Below are 20284 nucleotides of genomic sequence, written 5' to 3' on the forward strand. Positions count from 1 at the left end.
TTAACATAGTTGCGAGTGTTCACATCCAACCGGGGAAAAAGCCTCAATCAAACAAGGAGGTGATGGCGGCACTTCCAGAAGCCAGGAGAGCGAGAACGATTTTGCAAGACAGACTCTCAGAAAACATCAAAACACGGTGTATAGACACATGCTCCGTCTTGAGGATATAGGTAATATTTATTAATGAAGCCATTGTTTATTTCAACTGTAGAGCATAATACAGTTTCCTCTAATTAAAGGCTAAAAGCCAACAAATAACTCGGGCCCATAAGGGTCTGCTATTCCCAATGAAGAACCTTTCGTCTGAAAAAAGCACAGAAAACAGAAAACAATTTTTCCCCTAGTAGCCATTGTAATTGATTCCTGGCATGAGAACATCTGCTATAGATTATGTGCAGACATTTTTGTGATGTTAATGTGGTCAGAAATAACCAAAAGGCATTTAAGCAGATGAAGACATGTTATTTCCATTTCAAATAGGGATTTAATTCTAGGCGAACCACTGAACAACAACAACAACAACAAAGGCTTATATTTATGTTGACCAATTATAGATTCATTTGTAGAAACTGGGAAATGAAAAAGAGGAGCCAGCCGATGAATTAGCTGCCGTAATTATAATGCCTTGTGGGGAGATTGAGGAGAGAAGGTTAAATGGCATTTGGTTTCAACCTTAAAATAACTATAACCTTTCCCTTTAAAAAGCCTTAAACTCAATGACATAACAGCCTATTGAGATTCCACCTCTCCAGGCCAGGTTTTGAGTGTTGTCCCTTTTAACCTTCGTGAGATGGATAGATGAACGCAATGATCTATGGGGAGAAACGTTGGGAAGTGGTGAGAAATCACTTCGCCTTGCATACAGTGGCAATCCCGAGAGACCCACCTGGGTGCTGTGCAGTTAGTCACAGCGCCCCACCCCAGCTGGCTGGATTTATAATGGCAGTTCTCATCCCCTAGCTGAGCCCCCCCATCTCTCGCCTTTTTTATTACTTGGGAGAATTGTATCAGAAGGACGTCAAGATTCACATTTTCACTTGATTTAAGAGTATGTGGAATAAGTCACTAGAAAGAAAAAGATGATTGAAGATTGAGGCAATATTTTTGATAAGTTGCTGCTGTAAAACGTCACTCTGACCCAAACAACACTAGGGGAACAGGGAAATGTGAAGGATTGAAATTCCAATCCATGTCAGAATTTTTGAGACATCAGTTTTCCCATACTCTATTCCCATCCTTTAATAACAAGAATTAATGAATGCAAAAATTGCCCTATTACTAGAGAATGTTTAACCCAGCCCATATGCTATTTGTATTTTCTATTTGAATTATTACACTATTCAGGATTGGATGAGAAAAATCCTATCTCTGTTGATATGCTGATCCCCTCTCCTTTCCAATTCAATAAATAAGATCTCAGTGTCTTAAACAAAAGTATAAACCTCATGTTTAAAAGGGGTAAAGACCATTCATTAATAAAGGACATTCTAAGATTCTTCCCCTCTGAGCAAAAGGCACAGGCACCCATGCGTAACATTCTACACATAATATTTCACTTTCAACAATTTTTAACATCAACGTTGATCAGCAAATTCTCTTCTCCATATTGCCTACTTTTAGTTCTACATATGTGACCCATCTTTCCCTAAATGGCTCCTGTTTCTCTTTGTGGAGTCCACCTCAAACATCCATCCTTGACTGGCTTTAAGTCTCTTCTAATGCACTTAATCCACCTGACATAACAACAAACACCTCATTATATGCATACTGGCTTCTAATGCAGCTGTAACGAATTAGCACACAACCTAAAACAATGTGAATTTATTATCTTGCAACTTCTATAGGTCAGAAGTTTGCATAGACTTGGCTGGGTCCTGTGCCCAAAGGTCTCACAAGGCTGAGACCTTCTACAAACAGCATACAGTTGGATCTTGTTTTGTTTTATTTACCCAGTGTGATCGGACTGTTTAGTTCATTCATATTTAATGTTATTATTAATATTGTTGGGTTTATGGGGGCACCTGGGTGGCTCAGTTGGTTAGGTAACTGACTTCAGCTCAGGTCATGATCTCACTATTTGTGGGTTCGAGCCCTGCGTTGGGCTCTGTGCTGACAGCTCGGAGCCTGGAGCCTGCTTCAGATTCTGTGTCTCCCCTTCTCTCTACCCCTGCCCTGCTCACACTGTGTCTCTCTGTCTCTCAATAATAAATAAACATTAAAACAATTTTTTAAAAATATATATAGTTGGGTTTATGTATGCCATTTTACTTTTTGTTTTCTACATGTCTCATGAAATGAGTCTTTATGTTCCAGATGGTGGATTATTGTAGCCAGAATGACCCTCCAAAAATGTCCAGATTCTAATTCTAGAGACCTGTGAGTACATTTTGCCCCATGGCAAAAGGGACTTTGCAGATGTAATTACAGTCATGAAAATAAGAAGATTATCCTGGATTATCCAGGTGGACCTACTCTAATCACACAGGCCCTGGAGTCAGAGGTATACTGTAGAAGGGGAAGTCAGAGAGACTTGAAGTGTGAAGGACTGAGCCCACCTTTGCTGGAGGGGCTATATGGAAAGCATGAGTAGGAATGTGGGTAGCACCTAGAAGCAAACACCAGCCCCTGGATGACAGTCAGTTGAGGAATTGGGACCCCAGTCCTACATATGCAAGAAACTGAATTTAACCAACAACATGAATGAACTCTGATTCTTTTCCAGAGCCTCAACAGAAGCTGTAAGATAATAAATTCACAGAAGACACACAGTAGATTCAAAGATACAAATAGGCTGAAAGTAAAAGGATGGAAAAGAGATATACCATGTGAACAGCAGCTTTAAGTAATCTGGAATGGCTATACTAATATCAAACAAAATCGACTTTAAATAAAAATGTTACTAGAGATAAAGAGATAAATTATATAATGATAGGGGGGCAATCCATCAAAAGTTATAAGAATATAAACATAAGTGCATCTAATAATAGTATCCCAAAATTCATGAAGCAAAAGCTAATAGAATTGAAGGTAGCAAAAAACAATTTTACAATAATAGTTGAGGACTTCAATACTCTATTTTCAATAATGTATAGAATGAGCCAGGAGGTAATCAGCAAGGACACAAAAGACTTAAACAACACTATGTACAAACTGGACCCAACAGACATCTGTTAACATTCCAACTTACAAGAGAAGAACGCACATTCTTTTAAAGAGTGCATGGAATGTTCTCCAGAGTAAATTGTAATTTAGGCCATAAACTAATCCTCAATAAATTTAAAAGAATTGAAATTGGACAAAGTATATTCTCTGATTACACTTGTGTAAAATTAGGAATTAACAACAGAAAAAATAGAAAATTTATAAATATGTGGAAATTAAGCAACATATCACTAAGTAACCAATGGATCAAGAAGAAATCATATGGGAAATTTAAAAAATACTTTGAGGAGTGCCTGGGTGGTTCAGTCAGTTAAGCATCCGACTTTGGCTCAGGTCACAATCTCATGGTTTGTGGATTTGAGCCCCGCATCAGGCTCTGTGCTGACAGCTTGAAGCCTGGAGCCTGCTTTGGATTCTGTCTCCCTCTCTCTCTGCCCCTCCCCTGCTCGTACTCTCTCTCTCTCTCTCTCTCTTTCTCTCTCTCTCTCTCTCAAGAATAAATAAACATTAAAAATTTTTTAAATACTTTGACATGAATTAAAATTAAGATACAGCATACTAAAATGTAGAGGATGTAGCTAAAGCATTGCCTAGAGGGCAATTTATAGCAGTAAAAAATATACTAAATGTCAAAAAAGATCTCAAGTCTACAACCTAACATTCCACCTTGAGACACGGGGGAAAAAACGAGCAAATCAAATCCAAAATAAGAAAAAGGAAAGGGGGGAAAATGGGATTAGAGTGAAATCAGTGAAAGAGAATAGAAAAACAATTGAGATCGACAAAACCAAAAGTTGGTTCTCCAAAAGCATCGACAAAATTGACATCTTTCACTAGACTAACCAGGAAAAATAGAGAAAACTTAATTTACTAAAATTAAATGAAGGTGGGACTATGACTGTCAACTCAAAAAAGAATTATAAAGAAAGTCTATGAATGACTGTATAATGACCTATTTATATAATTTAGGTAAAATGGATGAATTCCCCAAAAAAGCACAAACTACTGAAACTTACTCAAGAAGACATAGAAAATCTGAATACCTCTAAAATCATAAAGGAAAATATGGGTGAGCATGGGTTTGGTGGTATCTTAGTCTATTTTGGTTGCTATGACAAAATATCACAGACTGGGTAGTTTGTAAACAAAAATTTATTGCTTATAGTTCTGGAGGCTGGAAGTTTTTGGGTCAGGGTGCCTGCATGGCCAGGAGAAGTTCCTCTTCCAAGGTGTAAGTTGGAACTTCTCTAATAAGGGCACTAATCCCCTTCATGAGGGCTCCACGCTTATGACTTACTAAGCACCTACCAAAGCCCTCACCTCCTAATACCATAATTTGGGGGGCTAGGAACTCAACATATGAATTTGGGGGTGGGGGGAGAGAGATTCAAACAATAGCAAGTGATGAGTTTTTAGACATGACATCAAAAGCCCAATCCAAAAAAAATATATTGGTAAGTTGGAATTTATTAAAATTTAAAACTCCTCCTCCTGTTAAAACATAAGCTAAGCCATAGTTTTGGATACAATGTTCTCAAAACACATATATAATAAAGGATTTGGATCCAAAATACACAAAAATTCTTTAAAATTCAACAATAAGAAAACAACAGCCAAATTAAAAAGTGGGCAAAAGATCTGAACAGACACTTCACACTGGCAAGTGTACAGAGGGACTCTCATCCATGCTGTTGGAAGTTCAAAATGGTGCAGCCACTTTGGAAAGCAGTTTGTCAGTTTCTTACAAAACTACACATACTCTTACCATACAATCAACAGTCTCACTCCTAGATACTCACCCAACTCATTTGAAAACCTGTGTCCACACAAAACCTGCCTGTGAATATTTATAGCAGCTTTATTCATAATAATCAAAAACTGGAAACAACCCAAATGTCCACCAGGAGATTAAAGGATACACAAAATGTGTTTATCCATACAATCAAATGCTACTCAACAACAAAAAGGCATTAAGTACTGATATATACTAAGCATTTATCTTGAGTAAAGAAACTGGATACCAAAGAAGTACATGATTTCATTTATAGGAAGTTCTAGAAGAGGCAAAACTGATCTCCAGTGTTATGAATTATATCACCAATGGCCTGGAGAGGGGGTTAAAGGATTCTTGTAAAGGATCCCAAAGAACTCTTTGGAGTGCCAGAGTTGTTCTACGTCCTGACTGGGGTGGTGGTACATGACTGCCCATATTCTCAAACCTCATCCAGTTGTACACTTAAAAATGAAAACATTTTATTTTGTGGAAGTTGAAGAGAAAAACTCTATAACAAATAAGAACCCCACGTTGATGAAGAATCAATAATCCTCATTTTAAATTCTCTTTCAGTATCTGAAAATCTGTGCTCTTGATTGTTAATTTGACCCCTATGTGGCCATTTGTTGTGGGGGATATGATCACCCCATATCTCCTTGGAATGGTAAAAATACATGGAAAATTTCAATCTTAACTAAAAATCTCAATGGGCCAGACAGATAACCCCATTCTCCTCTTCACAAATTAATCCTGGTAGGTACTAGGAAGACCCTTTATTGCTTCTTTGAAGTAATTTATACTTCTTTACTTTTCTGATTGCAGCCTTCATTTTTGTATAACTTTCCACTCCATATAACTCATGATTCCTTTGATACTGGTAGTGGCTACAATTTTCCCAGTGTTAGCTTTGTTTGACTATCTAAGCAATAAAATCTGAAAATAATTCACTAAAAACCTATTTGCATTGTCAGCTACATAATCCTCCCTTATTGGCTGTGTGGCTCTAGATATTTGGAAGAATCCATACCTTTATGATTGTTTCTTTACCATCCAAATTAAGTCATCATGTAAATCCAGCCATCATTGTCTGTTACCTAGAATGTAACAGATGGTCTCCTGCTTTTCTGTCTGTGCCCCCGTAAACTCTCAGGCAACTTTCTCCCTGGCATGTGACCTCACTGTCACCTAATCAGAAACAGATAGTCAATACTGAATCCCTTTGAAAGTCATTTTTTTCAGGGCAATTTTTTTTTAGTTCTTGCTTCTATAAGATAATCATTTAAGAACATTTGTCATTCCCCTAAAGACATTTAATGTATTTTTGCAAACACAAAACAAAACCAAAAAAAACAACCTAAATGGGCAGTAAAAACAAACTGTCACAGAAGGGTATTTAATGGCATGGAAAGACATTCACAACATACTCTTAAAAATAGAAGTTGCCAAATAAATGTCCTGTATGATAAAAAAAAAAGACATTTAAAGTATAGTCAGTACACATATATAGTCCATACACATGTGATGCAAGCCAGATATGTAATAGTAACTTTTCTAGTAGCTACAGTATAAAAGTAAAAAATAAACAAGTAAAATTAATTTCCGTAACACATTTTCTTTACCCTCATGTATTCAAAGTATTCTCATTCAACATGCAACCAATTAAAAATTATCAGTAAGATATTTTACACTCTTTTTTTCACCATAAGTCTTAGAAATCCAATGTCTACTTTATGCCTGAAGCACATCTCAGTTCAGGCTAGCCATATTCCAGGTGCCCCTAACACCATGGGGCTGTTCTCACAAACAGCAGTGCTGTGGTGATGGGTTTCTTCGGATAGACAAAAATGTGGCTTCAGAAGCAATTGAGTCTGTAGTGCCCAGCCAGGTCAGGTAGAGTCTGCACGGTGAAAATCAGCACGTTTCCCTTTGCTTAGATCCAATTCTTTTAGTTATGGAAAACTGGGAACTTTTTCGTAGACACCGTCTTAGAAGTAGGTAAAGATCTAGGATTGTTTAAAACCCAAATTTTAGATGCACACATCTGCTTATGTTTCTAGGGCAGAGGTCTGAAAAATGGAAGGAAATGTTCTGACACAAGTCAGGGGGAGAAGAAGAAGACAGGATGGAGAGTAGGAGGCGGAGCCTGGCTGCTTACATATGTCATGACAATGTCTGGTCTTTTTCACCTTCTGGTCTAATGTATACCTTTGAGTTACATTAACTCTAGCGCTCTGGGCCATGCAAGGGGTGAATGATAATCTTACAAAGAGACAGTCTGCATGATGTATGTCTTATAAAAATGCAAATAAGCAGGGTGACCTCAAAGCTTTGATGAACTGTCGCTCTTGATGTCTGTGTATAGACATTTATTTTGGACCGAAGGATTCTGAAATCCTCCTGCTGATCAAGGACCTCCTTCCTACTGCTTTTAGGACAGCTGTTAGGAGCCCTCGTATTCACTGATGAGGACCAAAACCAAAAGGTCACTGCCAGGAGACCCAGCTGGTATAGAAAGCCACCTGGCACAAATAGTGGATGTCAGGACTCTGCTCACAAGAGAGCTTAGGGTGAAAAGTAGGCAGAGGAAGGCCAGAATACTTGGCTAAACTGACTGAACTCAGATAAAGCCCAACTCTGATAGAAAATTCTGGAAATTCTGTTATCTCAAGGTCAGTATTACCATTAACATTCCTTTTTTTCCCTTACTTTCTTACCGGGTTCTCAGTTTCTATAGCATGATTTACCAGGACCATTTTATAACCAGACCTTTTGGTTAAATACTTTTGATAAGCACCTACCTATAATAGTCTAGAACATTGATAAGTCCATGCCAATATTACAATCTATAATTTTATATCAATTAAACATTCTATAAACATGCATTTATACCACAGTCACAAAAATGGTCAAAATAGGAGATCTCATTCAGGCAGATACATAAAGTTCTCATATATCCACTGGACTTGGTCAATAGGACTAACCTTCCTAGCTGCTGTGATATTGGTGGGCTTTCTTAAACCTTACCTGGCCCCATCTTCTCGACACAGTTACTGAGTTAGCAATAAACTAATTTCACCTACATTTGTCCTAGACACATTTTCAATTGACACTCTCAGCTGCCAATTCTATGTACCTCCTTCCTGGACTCAAAAATGGTCGGCCCATCTAAAATACTAATTTCCCAAGTTATACATATGCCTTCCAATAAAGTTCAACTCATTATAGAACTAGACTACCTTCTGTATTCCCTGATTAATGAAATGGAGGGGTGGTGGTGAAGAAGGAGGAAGGCGTTAGGAAGGAGTATCTTCACCTCCCTGACAGCAGTGGGGACTTGCCGGCTACAAAGGCAGACCTAAGATTTTGGGAATTCACTTCAAGTAAATTGCCTCAAGGTCTCGGATTCTAGACGATGTAGAAAAGATGAAATGAGCACTTTGCCAATCGCCTCTTCTATATCTCTACCTGAAATGCTAATGATGCAAGAGCTGAATCCCCTCATTCAACAAGGAAAATGCACCCCATCGTGAACACCTGCCAAACATTTCTCCTTCCCCCACACACTATTCAGGTAAAAGGAAGAGCCTTCATTTTTCCTTCAGGAAATGCTACCAGATCCAGGAGCTTCTTACCCTTGGTTTCAACCACCAGGTCCGAACACCCTTCCCCTATTATGACCACAGCTATGGTTTGCCATTTTAGTGAAGCTCTCCTTTTAGGTCACTGAAGGGATGACATTCTGAAGCCAATCTTGCCTTCGTGGAGTGGAGCCAGGTGGCTCACATCACCGCATGTTCTCCTGAGCACCGTTAAGCAAGCGCAGCACAACCCTCCCACTGAGCACCGTTAAGCAAGCGCAGCACAACCCTCTCACTCAGCACCGTTAAGCAAGCGCAGCACAACCTTCCCACTGAGGTTACCTTTGTAGCGTGTTAAAGGTCACCCCGTCATTTCCACAGGAAAGGCAAAACAGCTCAGAGCCTTGTCCCCTGGCATTGCCTTTGCTTCCAAGAAGAAATTAGATGTGCAGGAAAAATTCAATGGCGATAGCAGAGAGGGAAAGGAACCCCAGACACGCTCCAGAGGACGTGAGAGCTGCTCACTGACATCTATCCAGCCAGACCCGTGCTATCCCAAACCAGCAGGATTTGTGGATAGTAGGTTAGATAAACACATTATTAGAGCCATAAACATAAGGTAGTTCAGTCCTTGAACTGGCCAAAGCATTGGAAGATATATGACCGTGCCTTGCTTGTTTTGTGAGCATATAGTTGTTTTCATCTCTTTCTGGGGGCGTGCCTGCTGTCTGCTAATCGGCGGCCCTTCCAGTAGATGAAGACAAGACAGTACACATGCCCAGAGTGCAGTAAGATGGGTAAATCTTTCGCAAGTGACAGTGAATCCTCAGAAAAACCAACTTCTTATTTTTCCCCTTTTGCAGACTAGGAAACAGAACCTTGGAGAGGCCAGCCTACTACTCAGAAGCACCCACTTGGGCTCAGATTTGCATCCAGGAAGTCTGGCTCTGGAGTTTAGATATACATGAAATGACTTTACTATCAGTTTTTCCCTGGGACCTCACCACGGACAGAAGACCTGGAAACAGACAGAACTACACTTAGTGAGCAGCTGGGACCTGGGCCCTGCAGCAGGGTGGTCTGTTCCCACAGATGGCAATTGTAGGATGGGAGGGGTCCCTGCCCCACAAAGGTCCCAGAGAGATACTCCCTCATCCATGTCCTCTCTCCACAAAGCAGCACAGACTCCGCTGTGAATTTTGAAACTGTTCGCACCAACACATGCTTCTAATCCCTCTCTCTCTCCCGTCTGCCTGTAGGAGATAGTCCTGAAACCCACATATTTATTCCATATTACCCTTTAACAACTTGAACTTTGCTCCGCTGTTTAGCCAACTTTCCTTGTAACTAATTCTAGAAAATGGAGGCAATAAATAGATGCTTGTTTACTTTGTAACATTCCAAGGTGTATTCATAATCAATTATTCACCCAATACTTAAAGAGCTATTATGCTTTGAGAGATGCTGGAGAAAATTCTGATTATACAAAACCTGGTGTTAATAGCAAATTATTTATTTACACACTGTTTTGTAATACTTTTTTACACCATTATTGCTTCCCACTAAAGTTTTTCTGGAATTTTTTTTTGTATCCTAGGCAAATATTAACAGTAAGTTCAAATCAACCTCTCCCCCTCTCTTTCTCTACACACACACACACACACACACACACACGTGCACATACATTTTCAAGCTACTCTTCAGCTGTGCAGAAGTAACATGACTATTTTTTCAATTTTTTTAATGTTTATGTATTCTTGAGAGAGACAGAGTGTGAGCTGGGGAGGGGCAGAGAGAGAGGGGGACGCAGAATCCCAAGCAGTCTCCAGGCTCTGAGCTGCCAGCACAGAGCCTGACGTGGGGCTCGAACTCATGAACCACGAGATCATGACCTGAGCTGAAGTCAGACACTCAACTGACTAAGCCACCCAGGTGCCCCTAACGTGATTATTTTTGTTTGCTGCACAAGTAAAGGTAAAACATCCTCACCATTCCTACAAATATTGGTAATATGCTAATGTGCATAAAATCAGAGTTAAGCTCTTTCCCCAGAACCCTACTCTTTAGGGAGGGCAGGGAGAAAGGGGCACAGGAGAGATCAGAATGTGTCTGTCCCTAAGAATATACACACCCCCTTGATGCAGTGGGAGGCACACAGAGTGAGGATGCCCCTTACCAAGCTCTGTGTGCCAGGACCTGTGCACAAACTGAGGATGCCTGTACTGAGCCTAGCTCCAGGAACTGGGCATCTGACACAGCCTGAACAATTAAACTGAGTTTTGGGGTGCTTGGGTGGCTCAGTCGGTTGAGCGCCCGACTCTTGATTTTGGCTCAGGCCATGATCCCAGGGTGGTAGGATTGAGCCCCACGTCAGTCTCCACGCTGAGTGTGGAGACTGCTTGAAGTTCTCTCTCTCTGTCCCTCTGCCCCTTTCCCCCATTCACATTCTCTCTCTCTAAAAGAAATAATAATAAAAACTTAAAATAAACTGAGTTTCATGATCCTGCACATGACCAGGTCTCTACTCTTTGCTCTTTATTAAGGGAAAAATGATATGCAATGATCATTTGATCATGTCAACTTCAGTATTTGAAGTACTTATGTAGACAAAGTTTGTCTTATATATTCACATTCTAAATGTATGCTATTTGTGGATTCAAAAATATAATCACATTATCGCAATTTTTGCCAAGTTTTTGCAGACTGGTGACCTGTTGGTCTTTCTCTGTTTTTCGTACGTGTTTGTTTAGCCAGAACCTCAGGTGGTTGTTTTTAAATTAATTTAATTTGCATGCTCTTAGGCACATTATGCATTTGGTAGTCTGTGGCTGTCCTCACTGGGCCCTGTGGCCCGATAGGGAATGTTGATGGCCAAGAATTTAGGTTCCAATTTATGTCCTTACCAAACCCCTACAGATACAGGAAACTGTGGCCCCATCTAGTTATAAGAACATCTCTTCAACAAATCATAGATCCTGAGGAATGTTTCATTTATGCCATTGTAATCCATTTTTCACCATTTACACCTTCAAAACTCTAATGCAATTTCTAAGTCTATAAATCTTACTTAGCAAAAATTATACTTTTAAGGATTCTAAGATTTAATTCCAGGACTTAAATTTAAAAACCGGTAGAAGTAGATTATTATTTAGAAATGTATAATGAAGCTTAATGTTCATATTAAAATCTTCTTTAATAGAAATGAGGCATTAGGTATTTTAGGAATTATAACAAAAAAATACATTAACCAATTTAGAATTTTCTTCATTGTTTTGCCCATTTTGGATGTTTAGACTTATAACTGTTCTATTTTCTTTGCCTCTGTTTAAAGTCACCAATTCAACCAATGTTCATCTACAGAGAATGTGAATTATAAGAGAATATTAAACACTTATTAATAAGATCGTAACACTCCTGAAATTATACCATTTTATATTATAATTATTTAAAGTAGGCAGACTTCGCTTCTCTTTTCACCTGAGAGTGAAAAATGTCTGCCTCCCATAGGTATTTTAATCCCAAAAGGGAAGGTTGGGTCCCCAACAGCAAGACTGAACATCCAGCTGGATTCTGGCTGAGCCCTCTGGTTTACATCAAATTAACTAATTAACGTCAACAAAATCTAATTCGGTTGTGAGCACCCAGAAGACGGTGGCAGTAGATTGCAGCCACTGAAGCCAGAGTCAGAAAAGTAAGACAGGCCAGGAAATGGAGAAGAGAAGAAACACCGGTATGAGGGGTGTTGGGCAGAGATTAGTAAAAACCAGAGCCTGGAGTGCTGAACAGGCCGAGCCACGTGCAAGGGAAGGGAGGCCACAATCAACCTGGTCAGTAACAAGCACTTCCGGAACAATACCATGCGTCTTTTAGGTGCCAGAGACTCAGCAGTGCTTTTAAGCCTTTTCTAGTTAAAACCAATCAGCTCTTAAATAAAAGGGGGACACGTGATCCGGCAGCAGTGAAAAGCCAGCCCTCCAGAGATGAGGTGTCACAAGATCTAAAGGTAAAGCACAGTGAGTGACCAAATTCCTGCCCAGCAATCCAAGTGCAAGTTAGGCTCAAGACCCAGGAAGACGTGATTTAATCAGAACACGTGCCCACACGAAATCAGGGGTCACTTATCCTGCAAAGGGGCAGAGAGGGTTGATAAAGCGTCTTCTCTGGGGTCCAGGGACTTCACAGGTCCACGTTGCTGCTGGCTGGGGGAGGCATCTCCACCCACAGGGTCTAGTTGACCTCAGAACAAGGCTAGCGTGGGGCAGGAAGACCTTGGTAGCAGCTCTCACAAAGTAGGGGTAAGAAGAAAAGAGAAGAAAAGAAAGACACAACCAAACTATATACACAGGAAATTTGTCAACAGGGTAAAGGGAAAGGTGTCCCATTTACCTGAAAGGTCAAGACTTATTGTTAGAAGTGATCCATGGTGCCAAAGCTTTCCTCTGTGGACAGCTGTCTTGGAAAGCATCCCAAACAACCAAGCTTGAACTGTGAGCCAGTGAGGCGCAGGGGTTTAAATAAGGTTGAGTCTTTACTTATTCTGCAATCAAGAAGTCAAGGAAGCCTCTTGGGAAAGGATGCTAAACAGAGTTTAGAAGAACAAATGACTCCTCACCTATGTCAGAAGGTATTAGCGCTCATGCTGGCTCTCCCTGTTTCATTTCCTGGCGTAGAATGTTCCGGAGAGATGCTTGGAGCCCAGACACAGAGTGAGGCTTCCCTGCAGTGTAGTTCACATGGTGCACCTGTACACATTGGTGGCAGGGCAGCCAAAGACCCGCCAACCTCAGGAACTCAGGACACACTTCATGTTGGCAGGTGGAGAAACCCCGAGATCTGCTTAGCCTGTAAGGATCATACCACCATTTACAATCTGCCGGGCAGGGGAAATGCAGCCTCTGAAGGGCACACTTGGGGCTCACTTAGAAAAGGGACTCACTAAGTGAATTGTCTCACAAACACCTAAACATTGTTCCCATGGCTTTTAAGGGACTAAAACTCTGAAGGACCTTCGACCTGTGTGATTTAGATACCACAGACCTCCTCTATTTTGTTGGAACTGTGGATAAAACAGAATCCGGGCCACAGACATTTCTAGCATCTTCAAAAATTCAAGTTAATACGGAAAACACACTTGTGGGGACAACCAGTGGCATTCATCTGACAACAGCACACGTTTTTCTACATAAAGATCTTTATCAAAAAAACTTTCCAAGAAACTTTTTTCCCCTTTCCTTTCTCATAAGTTTTGATGTCCAACCTGTCTTTTCATGTTTTCATCTGAAACAAAACAAAACAAAACAAAACAAAACAAAACAAAACAAAACACTGCAGTATACTAAAGATGTGTGCATATGCACTGTCTGCTTTTGACCATGCGACACGGCCAGCAAATCAGACTTGCTCCGACTCATCATTTCACAGTGTTGGTCTCCCGGCACCATGCCTGCAACATGACACAGCAGTGGCTGTGCCTTAACCTACTGGAGCCATTCTCGAAAGACGCCTCGGATGCCTTCCCTGATTTCAACCTCACCGTGCTTTTTTGATGATACGCTCACTGCCATATGGCGTAAACTAGTCAGTGTTTTCCAACAAATGAACAATAATATTCCACTGGGTTGGGTCTTAGGAGGGACTTGAGTTTTTACTTTTTCAAATTGCACCCCAAATCTTCAAAGGAACAGTATATTTCATTCATCGAATGCATATTTACCGATCACCTGCTCTAAGCAGCGATGATACAGCTCTGAAGAAACAGAGGTTTGTGGGTTATTGAACCTAAATCCTGGGGGGGAGAAGCATACCATAAACATGTAAACAATAAGACAGGTGTTCCGAAACAGTACATGACAGCGTGTACCATTGATGGGGATGGGAGGATTCAGCGAGGATACCAGGAATGCCTCTCTCTGTGGGCAGCATTGGAGCCAAGACCAGAACTAAAGGAAACAACCGTGGGAAATCATGCAGAGCATGACTGTGAACAGAGCAGCCAGGAGGAAAGGGGAAGTGTGAAAAGGTTTGGAAAAGTCAGGGAACAGGGTGAAGAAGGTGTGGCTTGAACACACTGAGCACAGGGAATCATAAAATGAGATAAAACTAGAGACCAAAGGTTGTAAAACCATAAAGACTTTGGGTTATTTTTGCTCTGGGTTATTGGAGAATTTGAAAAAGAGAGACTTCCTTATTACAATATCAAATGCTCACATAGATGCTGTTCTAAGGACCTTCATATGGTTTTATCTTTCTTCAGAATAATTATCACTCTTTGGAATTACAGCAGATCTTTATTCATTTCCTTGATCATTTCCTGCATCAGTAAGCAAACGCCATTAAAGCCAATGTTTTGTCTATCTAGACCACGGCTTCATCAACAATGTCCATATCAGTGCTTGCCACATAGTAGACGTTCAGTAAACATTTCAGGAAAGCAATAAATAAAGGGATAAAGACCTGAGAAGGGACAGTTAGGAGGTGAAACTCCTGTCTGTTGTGAGTCCATTGAGCATGAGGTATTTTCTCAAAGAGGTACATGAGATGTCAGGTGAACAGCTTGCTGTACAAGGTCCTGAGAAATCGGGACCCAAGAAATAAATTTGGAGTGATTCACATACAGACAGCCATAGGACTTACTGAGATAGTTCAAACAATGGAAAAAAATAATTCTGGTAATAATAACAATAATAGTATTATTTATCAAGTGCTTGTGACATGTCAGACACTTGGCTAGCAAGGCAAAACTCTTCTCTTGGCTTGGACTGGAGCCCACTTCTCATTTTGCTTTTTATTCCTTAAACCACACCTTGCAAGCACTAAAGCATCAACCTTTTAAAAATAATTGGAATGGAAAACTTCCAAAATAATTAGCTCCATCCTAAAGGAAATGAAAGCTTTGACTCCTTCAGAGCGTAGAAAGAACTGTACCTTTTAATGTCATAGTAAGTAAAATAATGAGCCTGAGTGTGCCTTCAAGCAAAAATGGACACCAGCAGAATGCATTCAACACTGTCCCATTCTGGTTCGGAGGCCACCATGATGCATTACATGAAAATTCGGCTTCACGAAGATTTTTAATGCCCTTTGTCCCCCCTCAATGCTCTTCCGTTCATATATGAAGATCGGGGTGAAAGTCTTCTCCTGTGAGTTATATATTTTTGTCTTTCCCTTCTGAGTACAAAACAATTTTACTGCTATTTCCCACAATTCTGAGAAGGAGGAACACGGAAACAATTCTGATAAACTTGGGGAAGTACTGCATCAATGCCCAAGGCTGTTCAATAAATGAAGGGAATTAAGAAATTAAAAACTCTCTCTATATGCTCCTTACAACTGTACTGCTGGTTTTTACAAGAATCCAGTAAGCTATATAAACTTTATACTCGTTTATTACTACTCAATACTGTTTCACAGACACCCACACTCAAGTGAGTCATCTACAGAAAGAGAAATCACCAGAGAGGGAGCCAGAAATATTGCATCCTGTTTATGTAATTGCTTCTCCTTCGGTTAGTTGTACAGTAGACCAAAGAGTATCCCTATGCCCATCCCTGGTTCTGGAAGGCTCTGGTATCTGGGACTCATCTGGACAGAATCCAGGTATTTAAGAGTTAATGGCATTTTGCCCAGTATTAGCCACACTGGGTTTCTTTTTTTTCTTTCTTTAAAATTTTTCTTTAGTGTTTATTTATTTTTGAGAGAGATGGAGTGTGAGCAGGGGAGGGACAGAGAGAGAGGGAGACACAGAATCCAAAGCAGGCTCCAGGCTCTGAGCTGTCAGCACAGAGCCGGACATGGGGCTCAAACTCAAAACTGTGAGATCATGACCAGAGATGAAGTCAGACACTTAACCAACTAAACCACCCAAGTGCCCCTAGATTTCTTTTTTAACATATAGAGCCCCTCTGGTTTGCCTGCACTGTCCCAGTTTATAACACCTGTCCCAGAACAAGTATGATTAGTGTCCTTCATGCTCAAAAATGACCCTAAGTAGGCAATAAATTATATGACTGTATAACCGTGTGGGGTTCATTCATGGTCCTTCCAGATGGAGCACATTTTATCCCCATGCTCACTCAGCAGACCTCCTCAGTCCCTGCAAGGGAACTCCCTTCCCTCACAGACTCCAAACACTTGAATCTCTGTCATGGGCTTTTCTTTAGGGATGGAAACGATTTTATTTCTCTAATAATGTGAAAAGTACATATTTCCCTTGGTTCAAAAGAACCTTTCACTTAACTGCATTTCTTGAAAGGTCACATTCCCCGCATATCCCCTTGAACATCTCTGTTAGGAGCAACTCGTTTACGTAATCTTAGCGGATTTGTAGCTTATAGATGGGATCTCTGTTGCCCTTCATTGCTTCTTCCTTCAATAAACGCACACATACCGGGTTCTTCATAAGGTAGGTTTTGTTTTCCAGACCAGTGGTTAGGATCCATAGCCTAAGAATTGAATTGAAACATATCTGGATGCTTATTAGGTCTCAACCAGAGGGTCAAGACAATATCAAGCTAGCATTATGTCCTTCCTTGGAGGATGCTGTTGACAATCAGCTGTGACATGCCTGTTTTTAATGAGGTTCTCTGTCTGCAAGACCACAGAAAGAAGGAAACTTCTCTCCACACTGCGCTCAGGATGTGCTGTCCCACTTAGCAGTGGTTAGAATGACAACTGAGTTTTTATTTATAATGCCTTTAATTTTTCTTTAAGTTATTCATCATAGCTCTCTTAGATATAGTAGAAAAGCAATAGCAATAACTAGTATTTATATAATGTTCCTATGTGCCAGGCACTGCTCTGGGTGCTATAAACGTTCTAGCATGCATACTCACTAACTCCCTGGGTGGTTGCTACCATTATTAACACCAGCTTAGAGACCAGATAGCAGAAGCTGAGGCTGTCACATGAGTTGTGTGCACCCACACAGCGAATCGGTGGCAGAAGTGGGACACAAACCCAGGTCACCTACTCCAGAGTGCCATTCAGCCTCCGGGATTCTAGTCCTTGCTTACTTTACTTTGATCTCCCTCCCCGAATATACTTTCATTTTACAGAATAACAATAATAATGACAAGAACAAGAACAACAAAACGTGAAAAGGAGTGCCTTACTTATGCCATTGTCCTCTGGCACAAGACAACATCAGGACTCCAGGCTGTCACCATCCAGTAGGTTACAGAAGCCTCTTGTCAGTGTTCAGCATGGGAGCTCTTTTCTTTCAGCTTGAAATTATATGTCTATGAAACTTGCAAACAATCCATGAGCAGTATTTGAGCATCTGCTAGAAAATACCATTATTTTCGCTGTAAAAGCTGAAAAAACTGCATCCTTCTGATATCATTGTGTACTTATCTGACTTTAGAAGAGAGAATCAATGAAACGAAAGGCAGGAAATGGAATAGGGAAGATCCTCTTGTGACATTTTCCAAAGTCTCTGAAGGGCAAATACTATAAAGGGAGAGGAGAAGTGATATTACTGGATATATCCAATAATAATTGGATATAATTAAATTTTGGAAGTGCTTTGGGTTAGGTCTTCAAGATCTATGGAGGAAAATGGTTTTAATGAAGTTGCTATGAGAAGACCTTGTTATATAAAGTTTGAGACTAAAGATTGGTTAATTGATTCAAAATCCTTTCATTTAATTATGCCGTAAGTAGTATCATGTATAGTGTAAATACATAGATATGTATGAATATAATATACATGAGTATGCATTATATATGGTACATTATATGTTCATATATATGAGTATATATTATAGTATTATATATTACATATAATGATATGCAAATATGTTTATGGTATACATATATATACTTATACTGTATACTTATTAAAAGGTGTCTGATCACCAATTTCTAATGTAGGGAGGGGGGTCCTCCACACCGATAATTCTTCGTGACACCAGCTGGATGTCCTACAATTTAACTCAATTCTGACACTATCTACCCCAAGATAGCATCCAATCCCACAGGTTAAGGTCTCAGACCTACAAAACTGCCCTCCCAACCCGATTCAGATGCCAGTTGTAAGTTCAGCTGTAAAACTAGCTATAAAATTAGAGGTTCCCATGGTCCCCTCCTCTGGTTTCATTAATTTGCTAGAGTGGCTCATGGAACTCAGAGAAATATTTTACTTACTAAATTACCAGTTCACTATAAAAAGATACAACTCAGTGACAGCCAGATGGAGGACATGGGAGCTTTCATGCCCTCTTCGGGTGCACCTCTCTTCCAGCACCTTCATGTGCTCACCAAGCCAGGATCTCTCCAAACCGCATTCTTGGAGGCTTCATTAAATGGGCATGATTGATTAAATAATTGGCCTTTGGTGATCAACTAAACTTGCAGTCCCTCTCCCCTCCTTGGAGATCAAGGAGTAGAATTGAAATTCCCAACCCTCCATTCATGGTTGGTTCCCTTGGTAACCAGCCCCCATCTTTAGGTGCTTTCCAGAACTCACCTCATTAACATAAACCCAGTTGTGGAGGAGAGGAGCTTGTTATAAATAACAAGACACCCATTCACCTTTATGATTCTGGAGAAATTTCTGGAACTGAGGACAAGAGACCAAATACTGTGTCAAAAGATGTTCCCATTGCTCTTGGTCTTTTGGCTTATTTTGGTCATCTGAATGTCCAAATATATATCTTATAAGTCACAATATTACACACACTAATAAAAGTGTATATATTATATATACGTATATATGTGTTTGTGTGTATACTTTTTTTAAATTTTTTAATGTTTTGATTTATTTTTGAGACAGAGAGACACAGAGCATGAGCAGGGGAGGGGCAGAGAGAGAGGGAAACACAGAATCCAAAGCAGGCTCCAGGCTCTGAGCTGTCAGCACAGAGCCCAACACGGGGCTCAAACTCACAAACCGTGAGATCATGACATGAGCCGAAGTCGGTCGCTCAACCGACTGAGCCACCCAGGTACCCCATTTGTATGTATACTTTTATAAATATTAGTGTAAGTGTATAGTTTGTAAGTAGTATATAAGGCTTTTCTCAAACTTAAAAGATTCATGTCTGCAGAAATGTACAAACCTTTGAAAGGAAGAAAAACAAACTTCCCTAAAATATATCTCTGGCATATTGATTATTTTAGGCTGATTATTTTTGAAAGGCTACAGACACAATAGAAGTTGCCTGTTTGTGAGGAAAACTTACATTTATAAGGGAAATCTCTATTTGTAAGGGGGTCTCCTCTTTGTACCAAGAAGAGGAGGATGACTAAATCTCTAGAAACTTTTATCAGTGGGAAGGCAAGGACTTGAATCTGCATAACACCTTACCCTCCTTTACTGTGTCTTTCTTCCATCACTGGCTGCCCCCCACCACCACCTCCCTGCATCCCTCCACATCTTTCCTTTGTCTTCAGCTGGAGATGCTATTTAAATTGGTGGCTTGGAGCATTGGGGAAGTTACTCAGTTTTCCTGGGGCTCTCCCATGTATACAGGAGGCATGCATGTTATTAAACTTCTGCCTGTTTTTCTCTTTTTAATCTATCTTTTATTACAGGGGAGGGAGCCAAGAAAACTAGAAAAGTAGAGCCAAGAAAACTAGAAAAGTAGAGAAAAACTTATTTTTCCTCCTCTACAAATATGAGTGTGTGACTTGGCTTAGTGGAGTGCCTCACTCTGTATCTTTGCCATGCTGTTGTTGGGGGAAAAAATTTCCTCTGCCTTTTAACATCCTTCTAGCTAGACTAAGAATCAAATTGACATGACACAGATTAGCAGGAGAAAATCAAATTTAA

At 40.2% G+C, this 20284-nt stretch overlaps 1 long non-coding RNA gene across 1 annotated transcript; it reads right to left on the reverse strand.

Moving 5' to 3' along the window:
* Nucleotides 1–1073: 1073 nt before the first annotated feature.
* LOC128312395 (uncharacterized) lies at nucleotides 1074–20072 on the reverse strand. The gene is made up of 3 exons (XR_008291670.1): nucleotides 17625–20072; nucleotides 16901–16955; nucleotides 1074–13356 (listed from the first exon to the last, which is right to left on the reverse strand). It is a non-coding gene; the product is annotated as an uncharacterized LOC128312395 (long non-coding RNA).
* Between the last annotated feature and the right edge of the window lie 212 nt (nucleotides 20073–20284).

Source organism: Acinonyx jubatus, chromosome D3 (assembly GCF_027475565.1).
Source record: "Acinonyx jubatus isolate Ajub_Pintada_27869175 chromosome D3, VMU_Ajub_asm_v1.0, whole genome shotgun sequence".
NCBI lineage: Eukaryota > Metazoa > Chordata > Mammalia > Carnivora > Felidae > Acinonyx > Acinonyx jubatus.